The 14524-nt window shown below is 38.1% G+C and overlaps 1 protein-coding gene and 1 long non-coding RNA gene across 2 annotated transcripts in view; one reads left to right on the top strand and one right to left on the bottom strand.

The window, feature by feature from the left end:
* LOC105340291 (uncharacterized) overlaps positions 1 to 14524 on the bottom strand; it is a 754579-nt gene that overhangs the window by 461743 nt on the left and 278312 nt on the right. The window lies entirely within an intron of this gene.
* On the top strand, positions 2235 to 4536 carry LOC117690495 (uncharacterized). The gene is made up of 3 exons (XR_010708624.1): positions 2235 to 2577; positions 2887 to 2946; positions 3080 to 4536. It is a non-coding gene; the product is annotated as an uncharacterized lncRNA (long non-coding RNA).

The following is a 14524-nucleotide window of genomic DNA, read 5'->3' as shown; positions in this document are numbered from 1 at the left end:
AGACGACCGGCGAGTCCAGCGGTACAGCACCCACGGATTATTGTGTTTTTATAATAGTAAACAATAAATACTACACTGGCGTCCAACTCGAGGCCCTGGACTCGCCGGATAATCCGAGGAATTATTTTTCCCGTACAGTAAGCTGTAGACTTTTGTTAAAGGAGTTTGAAAAGTCGCATTGAGGCCGCCATATTGGAGGCCACCGCGAGGTGACTTGCCAGGAACTGAATATTTCCTTCTCTTTATAGTTGATTCGCGATTAGACTAACAATCCAGTGTTGAGCTGTGGTAGATTTCATCGGATATAGTTGCATTTGTATTTCCACTGTTTTTCTGTATTGTCCACGTGCAATCAAGTGCGCCATTTTGAAATGAATGCATCGTTAGAAAACGTATTTGCGGCCTTATGGTTAAGTGAAACTGATAGAGATGACATGCTTACGTCCGAAGAGGAACCTTTTGCTCCAATAGGGCACGCGTCTCGCATGCATAGTAATTCAGAGTACCTCAAACCTACTGGTGTGCTTGGTGACGAGGAGACCGTGCACTTTGACACTCCTAACCCCTCTGGGAAGGCCCTTATGTACGAAGACCCTGACATTGATGAATAATGTTACCTCCATGTTGGTAGTAAGGGGTACCCTCAGGGTGGGACCGAGTTCCTCAGCAGTCATAAGAGGGGGTTAGCAGTGCTCATGGTAGCCATTATATTAGAACAGCAGGTTGCAGGGCAGTCAGTCATTATACTCGGATGTTAGTCAGGGATTTGAGATGTAGCTCGCCAGTTGATGATCATAACTTTGTTCAACCCACTGAGGATTTTCGGGACCCCATAACACATGGTTCTTATGTGGTACCTTCCACTGGAAGACTCCCAACAGTTAAAAGTGCTAGTACTACATTTAAGTCCACCACCCCAAGAAAAATAACAGCTTTGTAAACATAAAGCATCAGATGATTTCGAACAAAAATAGGAGGTGAAGTTCTATTGTTGCCCTACTTTTATTCCCTGGAAGTTAACGCCTATTATCAAACGGAAACAAATAATGGTCATCCGGTTCCAGCCATCGGAGAAAGATATACATATGTATAGACATCACATAAACATAAATTTCAGCGTCATAAGACAGGCTCCGAACTGTAGTCCTTATCCTTAACCGTTCCACAAAGAACGACATCTCCTGAACATGTCACGTGTGTCTACAAAGGAGGAGGACAGAAAAAGACGTTCCGTGGAGTCGTTCCTCAGTGTGCCGCCAGCCATGGAGTACATCACTAACGTCAGTACCAGGAAAGTGGTTTACTCGTCGGGGAAGTAGTGCTGTGTTTCAGACTATGTGATCATGGAAGGGAATAATGTCGTAATATTTTGTAGATCGGTTTTTAACAAAAAACTTCGTAAATTAATATTTACAAATTATGCACTAATCTTTAAGATTTCAAAATCAGAAAAAAATGCAAATTAAAATGAAATGCAGGAAATTTAATTATTTTACTTCCAAAAAAAATCATCGTAATACCGTCTTCATCTTCATCCCCAATTTGTTTACTACATTTGCAGCTTATACTTTATTGTAAAGACCTACACACTTCTATACATTTTGTTATATGTGAAACATCGAGTTATTGTGGCGATTAAACTCTGTCCTAAACTTCTGGTGATTGCTTACATTTGTTTCTGCACGTGTGCACTCGGTGTACACTAATTACATTAAATGATCCGCTTGTAGGGCAGAGCCTGTCTCGTGGCGTATTAGTGTACACGAGTGCACGAGTATTTAAGAATGAATGAGAAACCTACATCCGGAACCTTTAATGTAATAGCCGATTTCCGGGATGCTCTGTTTTACCGTATTGATTTTTATTTTACGCACCGCAGTCACGTCACAATGCTGCTTTGTTAGGCATATTGTCATAATTGTGGACAATTTGTTTAATGGCTTAACCAAATATTTCCAAGTTCTGGTGTGTTGTCCCAGGTTATACGTCAGACGGACGTAAAAAGCGGAACCTGGAAAAGTATCCTGCAATGGAAGAAGTCGATTTTTACCCTTTTCCCACCCGCTTAAAGAACAATAAAATTAGAAAGCGGTGGATCTCTCAGGTACATTGTTTTTGCAAAAGCATGCCAAGATACTTAATTTTTGACGTATATAAAATTCCAATCAGTAATTTTGCAAATTTTAATCAGAAAATTAATGTCGGTTATTTAAGATTTTAAGAATGTAAACATGACAGACTGTCAATCCGAATTTTCTCCATAAATCATTTATCTGAATACAAATATTTTACTGATTTACTAGATTAATAGAGAGAATTTTGAGCCAAAAAGACATCACCGGGTGTGTTCTAATCATTTTGTTGATGGAAGACCTACTGAGTGTAACCCAATCCCAACATTGTTTCCAAGAAATAATTTCATGCGCCCTTTGAAGGAGAGACCACAGAATGCTGTAGAAAAAAGAAACATTACTTCTGCTCGACTTGATCAATTTCAGGATGATAATACAACTGAGACTGAACTTTTCAATGCACCACCAGTTGCAGCAGAAGTTATTGTAACTGCAGTTATGGAAGGTAAAATCAAAAATATATGTCTCGGATCTTTTCATACCCATGTAGTTGACCAGTTGCAGTAAAACTTTACTTATATATATTCTGGAGTGTGACCAGTTCTCACCGAGTACCATTCTCGCCAGTGCATTGTTACGTCATTTTATCAACACAAAATAATATACGAAAAATGAGGTACCGGTAACAATGCACTGGCAAGAAATGGTACTCAGCAAGAACTGGTCGCACACCATTATAGTTACTGTGTTAAACAATGCACATCTAACTCAGGTTTATGGTAGTGTATTGTTTATCTCTTTCCTATTGTTAAAGGTGAAAACACAGTTTCTCATGTTCGATCCAGAAAATTGCCAGGAATAGCAGCAAAGTCCAGTAAGGTTATATTTATAAAATTTTGTAATGAAAAATAATACTGCAATTATTTTATCTACGAAGGTTTTAAATTTAAACATAGATGCAACAGTATATGCAAATCGCTCTTTTCACTAAATTAATATCATTGTAGGTGTTGTGAATCATGATCATTCATACATGTCTGAAGAAAAAAGCTGGGAAAGACCTGAACCTGTTGACATGTCCACACAAACAGATCTCACAGGAGAGGGCATTGAACTCTTGCAGCGGCAAACCAGAGAGATGTAAGCAAAACTATCTGACAAATAGCATTGTTGCGATACTGTTTTTTAAAAAATGTCATCAAGTCCGATGTTTCCGAAGTCAGATAAATGCAAACTCCAATACTGGTTAGGAAAAAAATGTGTCGGTGATATGAAGTATGAAGAGGAAGGTAAAAAACCAGGACCCAAACGGAAGCTCATTCCCTATGAGGAATTCATTTTAACTCTTGTTAGACTAAGACGTTGAATAGTAGGATTTGTTCTTGCAGATTTATTTGGTGTTTCAAAGACCCGGGTATCCCAAATTTTTACTATCTGGATATCATATATGCACGATGTTTTCAGTCCACTTATTAAATGGCAGTCTAGAGAAAAAAATATCAAATACATACCAAAATCATTTAAGAAATCGTTCCCTAGGACTTGTGCAATTATAGACTGCACATAATTTTTTGTTCAGAGGCCAAAAACTCCTACTTGTCAGTCAGCAACCTACAGCTCTTACAAACATCATAACACTTTCAAGTGTTTAGTAAGCATTACCCCTTCAGGTGCATTTAACTATATTTCAGACTTGTGGTCTGGAAATGTATCAGATAGGTATATTACCGAGAATAGTTCCTTTTTAGATAATATAGAGCCATTCGATGAGGTTTTGGCTGATCGTGGCTTTAACATTGGGGACCTTTTGACCTTGAGAAGAGCTACTCTAAACATTCCTCCCTTTAATCACAAGTGTCCTTGGGGTAAATGAAAACGTTTGAATGCTAGCGAAGTAAGAACAACTAGAAAAATAACAAATTTAAGAATTCATTTAGAAAGGGCAATACAAAGATTAAAGTGTTTCAAACTACTCTCAAATATTATTCCATTGAAATTAAAACCTATTTGTAATCAAATGCTAAAAGATGCTGCATTTTTCTGCAATATTGACAAACCTCTTGTGAAAAATTAGATGTATCACCTGTGTATTAAGTGCATAATAATGATGCTTATAACTTATTGTAAGTTTTTGTATTTAGGTATTTGTATGTGCCTGGTCACTACTGGTTATCATGGTATTACTAATTTAGTCAAACAGCGATGTTGTTTATGTCTGAACTTGTATTACATTTTTATGTTTACTTTATCTATATCAAAAGCTGAAATTAAATAATGCGCTGTCTGCATGGTCAGTGTGACAACTTGTTTAGAGAGTGGCACATTTTCTATTTCTTTGGAAGAGAAGTTTTAAGTATTGATTTTTCTTGAAAATTTTAAGAGTATTGTTTATTCGTGATAAAAAGCTATTAAATTGTCATGCTGATTGGTTGTAATTTTTCACAGATTTGTGATAAATTTGAACATTTTTGTAAAAGTGCACAAGTATTAAAACAAAATTAAATGATAAAACAAAGTACAAGTTATTGTGTTTTAATATTTCATTTGTACTTTTTTTAAGAGCAGGAATTACATATTTGTTGAAGAAGAAATTTGATTTTGATGCAATCATTTCAAATAAGGTATTGTCAAAAGAAATTTTGTCGACAGAAATTCCTTTTTGTGTGTAAAAGACAAAGTCACACCATTTTCTGTCACACACACCAAGCTGGGTCTGAATTTGGTAATACCAAGATGTGTTTGTTTTCAACTTAACATTGTTGTTGTCATCCATATAAACGAAATAATTTTTGTTCCTTGTAGCAACTTCATCTGGAGATAAGTCTTTGTGTGAATATGTGCACTTAATCTCTAGAAGTCCATTCCCGCAGCATTTGCATTGCACAAGTCCATCTGGCGAGGCACCCATGTATGGACACATGTAATCCAATTTCAACAATATGGGCTTTTATGTGCTCTTTTTTATAATTTTCCTGGTATAAAAGTCGAGCAATTGCTTCATGCTCTTTTCCATATTTAATTGCAGGAGTTGAAAGGGATACAGAGCTGGAGTTCATAATTTTTTTTACAATGTAATTATCTTCTTTGTTTGAATCTCTAAAGTGACACACAGAAAATGCAAGAGAGGCAGTGATTCTGCCTTCACGATATTTATACCACTCAGTACAATTTCCTTGACCTTTTGTTAATATTTCAATTTTACTAATTAAATTTATATCGCATTTGCTTTTCAAAAAGGTAAGAAAATCTGTATTAACTTTCTCTCTTATAAATTCACTCATATAGTTTGTCATATTTGGTGGGTGCTCATCCTTTATTTCTTCATCACTGTCATCTGAGGGAGGTTCGAGATCATGAAGCAGTAAAGAATCCGATCCTTTACACAGTCTATACAAATGACATTCTACATCTCGCAAGGATTGTTCATGAACTTTAGAAGAGTGGAAAGCTGCAGAAGTACAGTACAGGCAACGCGGATCCCGTATTGGCCCGCGTTACCGTCACGGTATTTTTATCGTTCCCGCGATACACCATCGCGGTTTTTGATCGCGGTATGGATTGCGACCGGGATGACACCGCGACGGTGTGATTTACCGTTATTCCTGCTGCTGCTTGTTGTTGTTACTTTACCTGTACTGTACATTACAGGCAATGCAGGTCGCGTAAATCCACGTCAAATATGCGACTTCAGATTAAAGCATAACAGCTGCATTGTAAATAAATTGTGGTCCATATTATTATAAAATTAATAAATTATATTTATGAAATAGAATTTCATGAAATCGGAAACTACATTCGAATTACAACATAACATGATTATTATGCTGTTAAATTTTGTGATGTGTAAATAAGAACACATATCTTTGTATTTGACGTGCTTATTTCAGTTATTATTTCTATTAGTTGATAATCCTGTTTTTATAACAATCTTAAAATTAAATATTTTCATTAGTTGAACTCGTATCAATGCAGAGAAATTTCATGCATCTTCTCATTTTATAAGTTGACACGCATAGCGCCGTAAACTGTCAATACATGACTTGTGTATGTTTTAAATTGAGAAATGAACAAATGTCGGGAATCAACTAAGAAATCTATTTTTCCATTCAATAATAAAATTATCATTCATATATAAAGTTGGTGCTTCGTTAAAGCACATGGAATCATAACGTGTATCAGTATGCGTTTCCTGTGTATACATATAAAGTTAAAGTCACGATCATTTTCTGGGTAGAAAACGACATGCCCTTGAGGGTTTTCACACCTATTCACGACAAAAGAAAAAGTCTATATTGCGTATGGCTTCGTCTAATCGCACAACACCTTACAAGAGAGAGAGAGAGAGAGAGAGAGAGAGAGAGAGAGAGAGAGAGAGAGAGAGAGAGAGAGAGAGAGAGAGAGAGACGTTTAGGCGTAATTTAACGTACACTTATGTGAAATATACTAATATCCAATACTAAATATTCATAAAATTAGTATTCATAAAAGAATATGGTACACTGTGATTGAATCCATCATGCAATTTCAGATTTGAGTCCACGTGCTGCACCTGTCAATCAAATCAACCCGCTAACTCTACCACGTGTTTCCTCCATGATAAAGTTTCGTTCTATTAGTTTTATTTTTAATAAAGAAAATAAGAAGTATGTTTAACAGTTAAGTTTTTTTTACAATGTTCGTGATGCATGATATACTGTGTTTGGAAAGTTTAATTCGTTTTGTTTTTTCTCTATCTCGCATTAGTTTATAATGGATGTTTTTGCGGGAAGGAACATCTTCAACACGTTTAGCGGTTAAAGAACGCAGTATAATCAATCAATTATTTGATATAGCTATTAGTAAAATTGTTTGATATGCATGTAGATTTCTTCTTGGTCAATCGTTACACAGATTATCTACCTGCCTCATTCCTGTGTATTCTGTGCGTTCAAGCGTGGAGTGATTTCCTGTCAGTGCGACGGTTTCACACCTCTGTGTAAAACAATTGGGACTAAAGTCAAATAAAGTTAACTTCGACAGTTGGGGGATGGTGGGGGGTGGTAAGGTTACGATAACGGGAAACGGGTTTACATATTTGTAGTAGCTTTATATTCAATAAGATTACATGTACATGATCACATAAATGATATCAATACATTTACTGAAATATTTTTTTATCGGCATGAAATGCAAAACTTTGAAAACATGTTCTTAATTTCTTTGAAATGTGTAAGAACATAAGAACGGTTTAATAACATTTCCTTCTCAAAATTTTTTATCTAGTTATTCTGTTAAGAGAAAGAGAGGGGGGGGGTCGCGAGCAAACGCTAACCTCCGTCACGGCGGGTAGCTGGTACACCATCACGACACCATGACATGGGATACCCACAATATCTTTCGATTACATAATTTTAAGCAACTCTGGGTATCTCTAAGGCTCCTTACTCTCTCAGTCAGACAAAGTCTTGAAAAACACACGGCTTCGCAAACGTAACGCACTTGAAAGTGGGAATCCTCGCGCAATGACAAACGACGAGCCATACACGTACCTAAAGTAACGCAACACAAATTCACTAAAACAAGAATTCACAAAAAATGTTCTTTACACGTAAAAGACCTTGTAAGAAATGAACGGAACATGCTAAAAATAACGTGTTGGTAATTTTATAGGAAGCCCTAATTTTTAATCACTTGCTAATCATTAGTTGACACGCATGGACTTCAAAACAAACAATACAAATGTAGGCGGACCAATTAATTGTTAAGAAAACACAATTACACTGCGTACACGTTTATAATTTTATTGGCAATTAAAATCATTTCATGATAATTTTTAATTTAACGACCTTCTTAAAATATGATAATGGTTTCGAAAATATTTTATTTGCAATTGCTGCACAAGTATTAAATTAAATACTTTTATAATTTATTTAATAGATATGAAATAAAAAAAATAGTAAAAAAGACTCCAAGTATTTCGATTATAATCTCTGTCAAAATCTGGTTAAATATCGTCATTAAATATAAAGAAACATTCAATTTATTTGTCATTCGGGGAGATAACTCCCGCTTGTATACGATACTTTTCCATCGATAATTTTACCGTGGCGGGGACAGGTAGATGATGAGTTTACCGTGATGGGAACGCGGTATACCTGTCTCACCTGGCCGATCACCTCGATGTGTTTATACCGTGACGGGGCGCGGGAAACACGGGATCCGCGTTGCCTGTACTGTAGGTGCAATGCACAGATTATTTTTATTGTATCTAACATCAAGGTCATCAATTTTTGTGGGAACTGACACTTTTCTAGGTATGTCCCATATGCACGGGCGATCTGTTCCTACTTGTGTGTTCCTGTCCATATGGTGAGTGCAAAAATCAGCCAAGGAAAACAGTAAAGCTGTGCAGTGTTTACACGTTCCATCATCCCTAAAAATGATTAAATCTGAATTGTAAAGTGTGTATATTTGCTAATACATCTATACTGATTTACAAAACAATGAACAGTGCTCCTAGATAAAACATCACAATACATTTGGAAAATCTTTGCACTATCAAGCATGTAGCAGGGCAGGCCCCCTTAAATTGTCATTAGTGCCCCCCCCCCCCCACACTTTGAAAACAATGAGCAATACACGATACATGCCTGCAAATGTAGATCCTAAATGCACAAATCCAGAAAATTTTTCCAGGGGGGAGGGGGTCCGACGGTTATTTGAGTTTGTCGGTTATGGGGGGGGGGAGTATATAATGTAATTTTTAAAAAATTTAAAGAAATGTAACGTGTTACCTACTGAGTTCTTTTCAAGGGAATAGGGTATTAAATATATTAATAATTTTCCTTTACTCTGCCTGAGTATGAATGATTGGATTTAAAACAAAATAATCAATGTAAGGCGAGGTGTGTGTACGTGTCCTAGAGCCGGGCACCCTGCACCGTGTTACTTGTCAGAGTTCTTATTGTGTTCGTGGAGTACCAGGTCATTTCACCCTTATTCAGGATTACTTCTCCTGGTACCCCACCACAATTCCTCTCGACTTCTCTACCCACTGGTGCTACTCACTTCGACCCTTGCTCTTCCTCTCTCTTTCGCTTCTTCTTCTTGGACGTCTTGTCTCTTCTGCTGCTAGACGAGTTCTCTCTGAGAAATTCTCAGCGCGTCCTTATATAAGATTGGGTCGTTCCACCCGTCAAAGGGGTAACCAGCATTCTGGGAGAGTCCACTCTAGTCTCCTTAGTTACATCCCTTTGAAGTTACCGAACGCACAATCTTTCACCGTTACACTACCCACGCCTCGATATACATGCGTCCCGCATGTCCAATGATCAGAGAACAAAGAATTTTTCTCTTTATTAACATATTTTTTTTTTTTTTTTTTGGTAAAAAGTGATTGATTTTAATACAAAAATAACAATGGGGTAAAAATCAAGTGTCTTTAAACAGGAATATCTTTCCTTCCCCATAGATAACAAAATTATCAAAACAAACAAGAGCACTAACAATATAGACCATCATTTTAAAACAATGTTTCCTCGTCACATCACATTCTTCAACACAGGCTCATGCGTTCCAAATATCCTCCTCGAATCTCTCAACACTTTCTCCGTCTTTCTGATATCTTCTGATAACTCGCACTGTTCTTTGGTGACTGCTCCCATCTGTCTGTGTGCTAGCGTCATTTGTGGTAGCTTGTGTCTTGCAGCAGGGACAATGGAATGGAATCAAGGGCGCCTCTTGATGTCCAGTTGTCTCTGCACTCACACTTGATGAGGTAGGCGTTTCTTTGTTTGGTGTTTGCTCGGGTGCCTTGCGTTTGACTCCAGGCAGTGAAGGAGACGTCTTCTTGCGAATGGTCCTGCCGGATTCAAGGTTAGGCTCATAGATAAGGTCACCAGGGTCTTCAAGCCATTCTTGTTCATCATCTGACTCTGTGACGACAGCATTCATAAAACTACTGGATGTCTCTGGTGCGTTTACCGTGTCTTTCGAACAGTGGACTCTTTTCTGGTGTCGAACGAGAAGTGAAGATTTGGCAAAGGCTTTGTCACACTGACTGCATTCAAATCGCCGCTTCCTCAAGTCTTCTGTCGCACACGTGATAAGATGTTCTCGCTTTTGTAGTTCTGTAAAGGGTAATGACCACGGGTCTGGACATATCATCTCAGTGCGAGGTGGTGGACATACAGTTTCTTTCAAGCTGACATTGAAACACCCCAAATGCCCCTTCAGTTGCAGCTCATGTTCTGATTCTTCGATATACATCTTAGCTGATGCGACGTCCACCAAACATCTATTCTTCTTCAAGAAATCCAAACCCAAAATTCCATCAGTATTGATGTCTGCTACTACAGTCGTAAATTCAAATTCCGATTTACCAATGTTAATCCGAAGATTACATTTTCCTTTAGTTTGTAACAGGGCTCCATCAGCTAGTATAATGCTCTGGGTACTTGGAGCAAGTGCATTTCCCTTGGATTTTGTAATATTCTCATAAACACTATGAGAAATAATTGTCAAACTAGCTCCTGTGTCAACTAAAAAGTTACAGAGTATACCATTCACGGTTACTTTTACAAATAGACCTGACTGAACATCGATGCGAGTCTGAGTAAGGAAGCTTGAACCTGGTATAGGACTATGTTGTTTCAATGTATTTTCAGTTTCATCTTCAGATTGACTCGATGTCCTCTTCTGCCTCTGAGACATGCATTGACCACAACCTGCCCTTTTCTGAGCAAAACAATCTCTTGCCCTGTGTCCTCTTGTACCACAATTATGACACTTGTAAGGAAAACTGCCTTTACTCTGTGAACCGTCAGTGTTCATCGTGTTTGTAGTTGTCGTGTTTGACTTGCTATCTGTTAAAGCCGCTATCTTGAGCTCAAGTTCTCGAAGAGATGCCCTTAGTTCATCTCTCAGTTCTTTGAACTCACCTCTGACATTAGTTTCTTGTGTATCTGGTTTTTCTCCAGAGGCTCCCCTTGCGTAGCTTAAGTCGCGTCTTTGTCGCTCAGCCCTACAAAATGCCTCTATCTCTACGGCGAGTCGTATAGCCTCATTCAGCGACTTAGGTCTTGACTGTTGAATTCGCAACCTCATATCGAAGTCGGTGAGAGCATCAACAAATTGATCCTTGGCTATCATTTCTGTGACTTCACATGGTGCACTAGGGTAAGCTAAATGTGTCAGACGTCTTATGCTCTCACCTAGTTCAGGCAATGTTTCAGTTAATTTTTGGCGCTTCTCTTTTAACATAGCCCTGTACAATTCTGTTTGGTTTGCTGGGGCGAACCTTGCCTCTAACGCTTCACAAAGGTCCCTATAAGCGCATGCATTGTCTTGACGCATATTCCCCAACACCGTTTGAGCTTGTCCTCGCAGAGATGCAGCAAGGTAAAGGCCCTTTTGTCTGTCATTCCACATATTTATGTTACCACATGCCTCAAAATGCGCTCTATAATCTATCCACGAACCAGTACCATCGAACGTAGCTGGCTTCATCACAGTTTTTCCAAACTGCTGATTATCAATCATTTCATTTTTCATAGGTGTGACATTAGAACCCCAAGCCCTTGGTATACTAGGCATTGTGTAACTGTCCTTAGCCAAGCTCAAAGTAACACTTGTCGGCGTAGACGTGGTTCTGGTTTCTGGCGACGAGAAATGGACACCAGGTGTTGAAGTCCTTTGGTAGAATTCCTTATCTCCCTCCGTAAACCGCAGTGTAGACATATCTTCACATAGATCATTTGCTCTAACTTTTGGACGTGCACCCTTTTCATCTGGTCCATATAATTCATAACTTGGACTTCCATGCAAATATCGTCTGTTCAACTCAGCCATGGTATCATCTTGCGGTCGTTGTGCACCTGCATCTGTACAACTCAAATCACTCACCATAGATGACTTAGTTACCTTAGCAGGTGATTGCTTATGCATCATCATCTGCAACTTTTCTTTCAATCTTTGTCTCTCCGCATCAATCTTCTCAAGATCTGCTAACAACTCCTGCTCAACATCCATATTTAAATGTGTACTGATTCACCTAATGTCTCAAACTGATCAGTTCCTTGTACCTTGTTCACGGGAACTGCTCTCTAAAATACTTTTAGCACTCAGTACCTTTAAATCTGTACACAGTATCCCGGTGCACAGAACACAGTACCCTTTATTCTGCACACAGTATCTTTGTGCTCAGAACAAAGTAACTTTCAATGCGACCTGGTAACTTTACTTCACTCGGAATCAATACACGGTACCAAAACTATACTCGGTTACCAACTGCACTCAGTCACCAGCTACACCAAGTCACAAAAATACGTTAACCACACACAAAAACAAAAATTTCAAACACAATGATTAATTTATCAAAAATCAAACGATCAAATTTACCCTATCCCATGACCGGCTGCCACCAAAATGTAACGTGTTACCTACTGAGTTCTTTTCAAGGGAATAGGGTATTAAATATATTAATAATTTTCCTTTACTCTGCCTGAGTATGAATGATTGGATTTAAAACAAAATAATCAATGTAAGGCGAGGTGTGTGTACGTGTCCTAGAGCCGGGCACCCTGCACCGTGTTACTTGTCAGAGTTCTTATTGTGTTCGTGGAGTACCAGGTCATTTCACCCTTATTCAGGATTACTTCTCCTGGTACCCCACCACAATTCCTCTCGACTTCTCTACCCACTGGTGCTACTCACTTCGACCCTTGCTCTTCCTCTCTCTTTCGCTTCTTCTTCTTGGACGTCTTGTCTCTTCTGCTGCTAGACGAGTTCTCTCTGAGAAATTCTCAGCGCGTCCTTATATAAGATTGGGTCGTTCCACCCGTCAAAGGGGTAACCAGCATTCTGGGAGAGTCCACTCTAGTCTCCTTAGTTACATCCCTTTGAAGTTACCGAACGCACAATCTTTCACCGTTACAGAAAGAAAAGAATTTTGCAGGGGGGAGGGGGTCTGGACCCCCCCCCCCCCCCCCTCAGATCCGCGCATGTCTTATAATTTCCCACTAATTTTAAAAGCAAATTCAGTGTAAACATTACTAAATGAATATGTGTTGATGAATATAATGTTTTATTGACATAATTTTGTAATGCATTAAACTTTTTATTCAGTACTGTAGTGATAAACACTCACGCAACACATGCACATCCAGCAGACATTACTTGGCCATCCTTTTTCTGTAATATCCATGTAATATACGGTTTCACGCTTAAAATTGTTTCCCTAACACATGTGGCCGAAACGTAATTATAATCTGAGTTTGGAATGTTGTATATCTGCACATTACTAATGTGTCCATCTTTGCACAGTTTATATCCGTTGTCTTGTCTGTAATTCTTTAATCTGTTATCTGACCAGGCAGAACATCGCAGCAAATATATCAACACATCGCATATTTCCAGACAAGGAAGTTCTTTAAGATTCTTTGTAAAGCGACTTATAATAGTCGTAATATCTGGGGCGACAATTTCTTCTCCATCAAGACTTCGTATGGTGCGCCGTTTCAAGTTTATGACTTTGAAGTCGTCTTTCGCGACAATGATCGGTAACTGAAGTTCTAGTGCGACTTGAGCCAACCTGACTAACGTGAACTTTCCATATTCATTACAACTGATCCCCCTTTCTCTCAAAAAAATGCGTAATTCTGGGGCGGTTTTTTCATCGATATGATGATGCTGATCTGCCATTTTTTATGCCTAACAAATGATCACGTGACAGCAACTTTTCTACCTCCGCAGTAAAGACGATAAGATCTTGGAAATCGGCTATTAATGTACACTAAGTGCACGAGTATTTAAGAGGGAATGGGAAACCTCAACTCCAAGATTAACCCTGTTTATCTGAACAAAAAAGTTAATGTATCTTTTCTCTCACACTCTAGATCTTTATAGAGAACTGATTTGTATTTCAAATATCAGATTCTTGTCTGCAAGCCATGACATAGAAGCCCATAGGCTTTCAAAATAACTTTTATGAACAATGAATATTTCAGTAAAAAATTGTACTTGGTTATTTTATTTTGGGTTTTTTATTATATCACTGCAAAACGGTTATTTAATGTAGAGTTTAGTAACTTTATCAATGACGTTTAGTTGAGTGGGATTTGCATTCCTATTTGAATATGCATAAAAAATCAATAATGTAATATCTAATCATGAAAATTGTATGAACTAATGGCGTCGGAAGTTATTGAAAAGGAGGATGGGCTAGACTTATAAGAAATCTTGACAAGCAAAAACAATGGTATCCTTATGGTTATGTCTGACTTTGCAAAAAAGTACATGTAGTGGGCTAAGCCCCCCCCCCCCCCCCCCGGTTCTGACGCCTATGATTACGGTCGAGGGGTAATCAAGTCATAAATCAGATTGATCACGCCTCGACCTCCATGATCAACTTCAAGTTCTTTATTCCGAGAGACAAATATCTCATAGGTTATACATGTAAACATACATTTCAAATA

This window comes from Magallana gigas, chromosome 8 (genome assembly GCF_963853765.1).
Source record: "Magallana gigas chromosome 8, xbMagGiga1.1, whole genome shotgun sequence".
In the NCBI taxonomy this organism is placed as follows: Eukaryota; Metazoa; Mollusca; class Bivalvia; order Ostreida; family Ostreidae; genus Magallana; species Magallana gigas.
The sequence above is the reverse complement of the archived record's forward strand: the minus strand, read 5'-3'. Positions and strand labels throughout refer to the sequence as shown.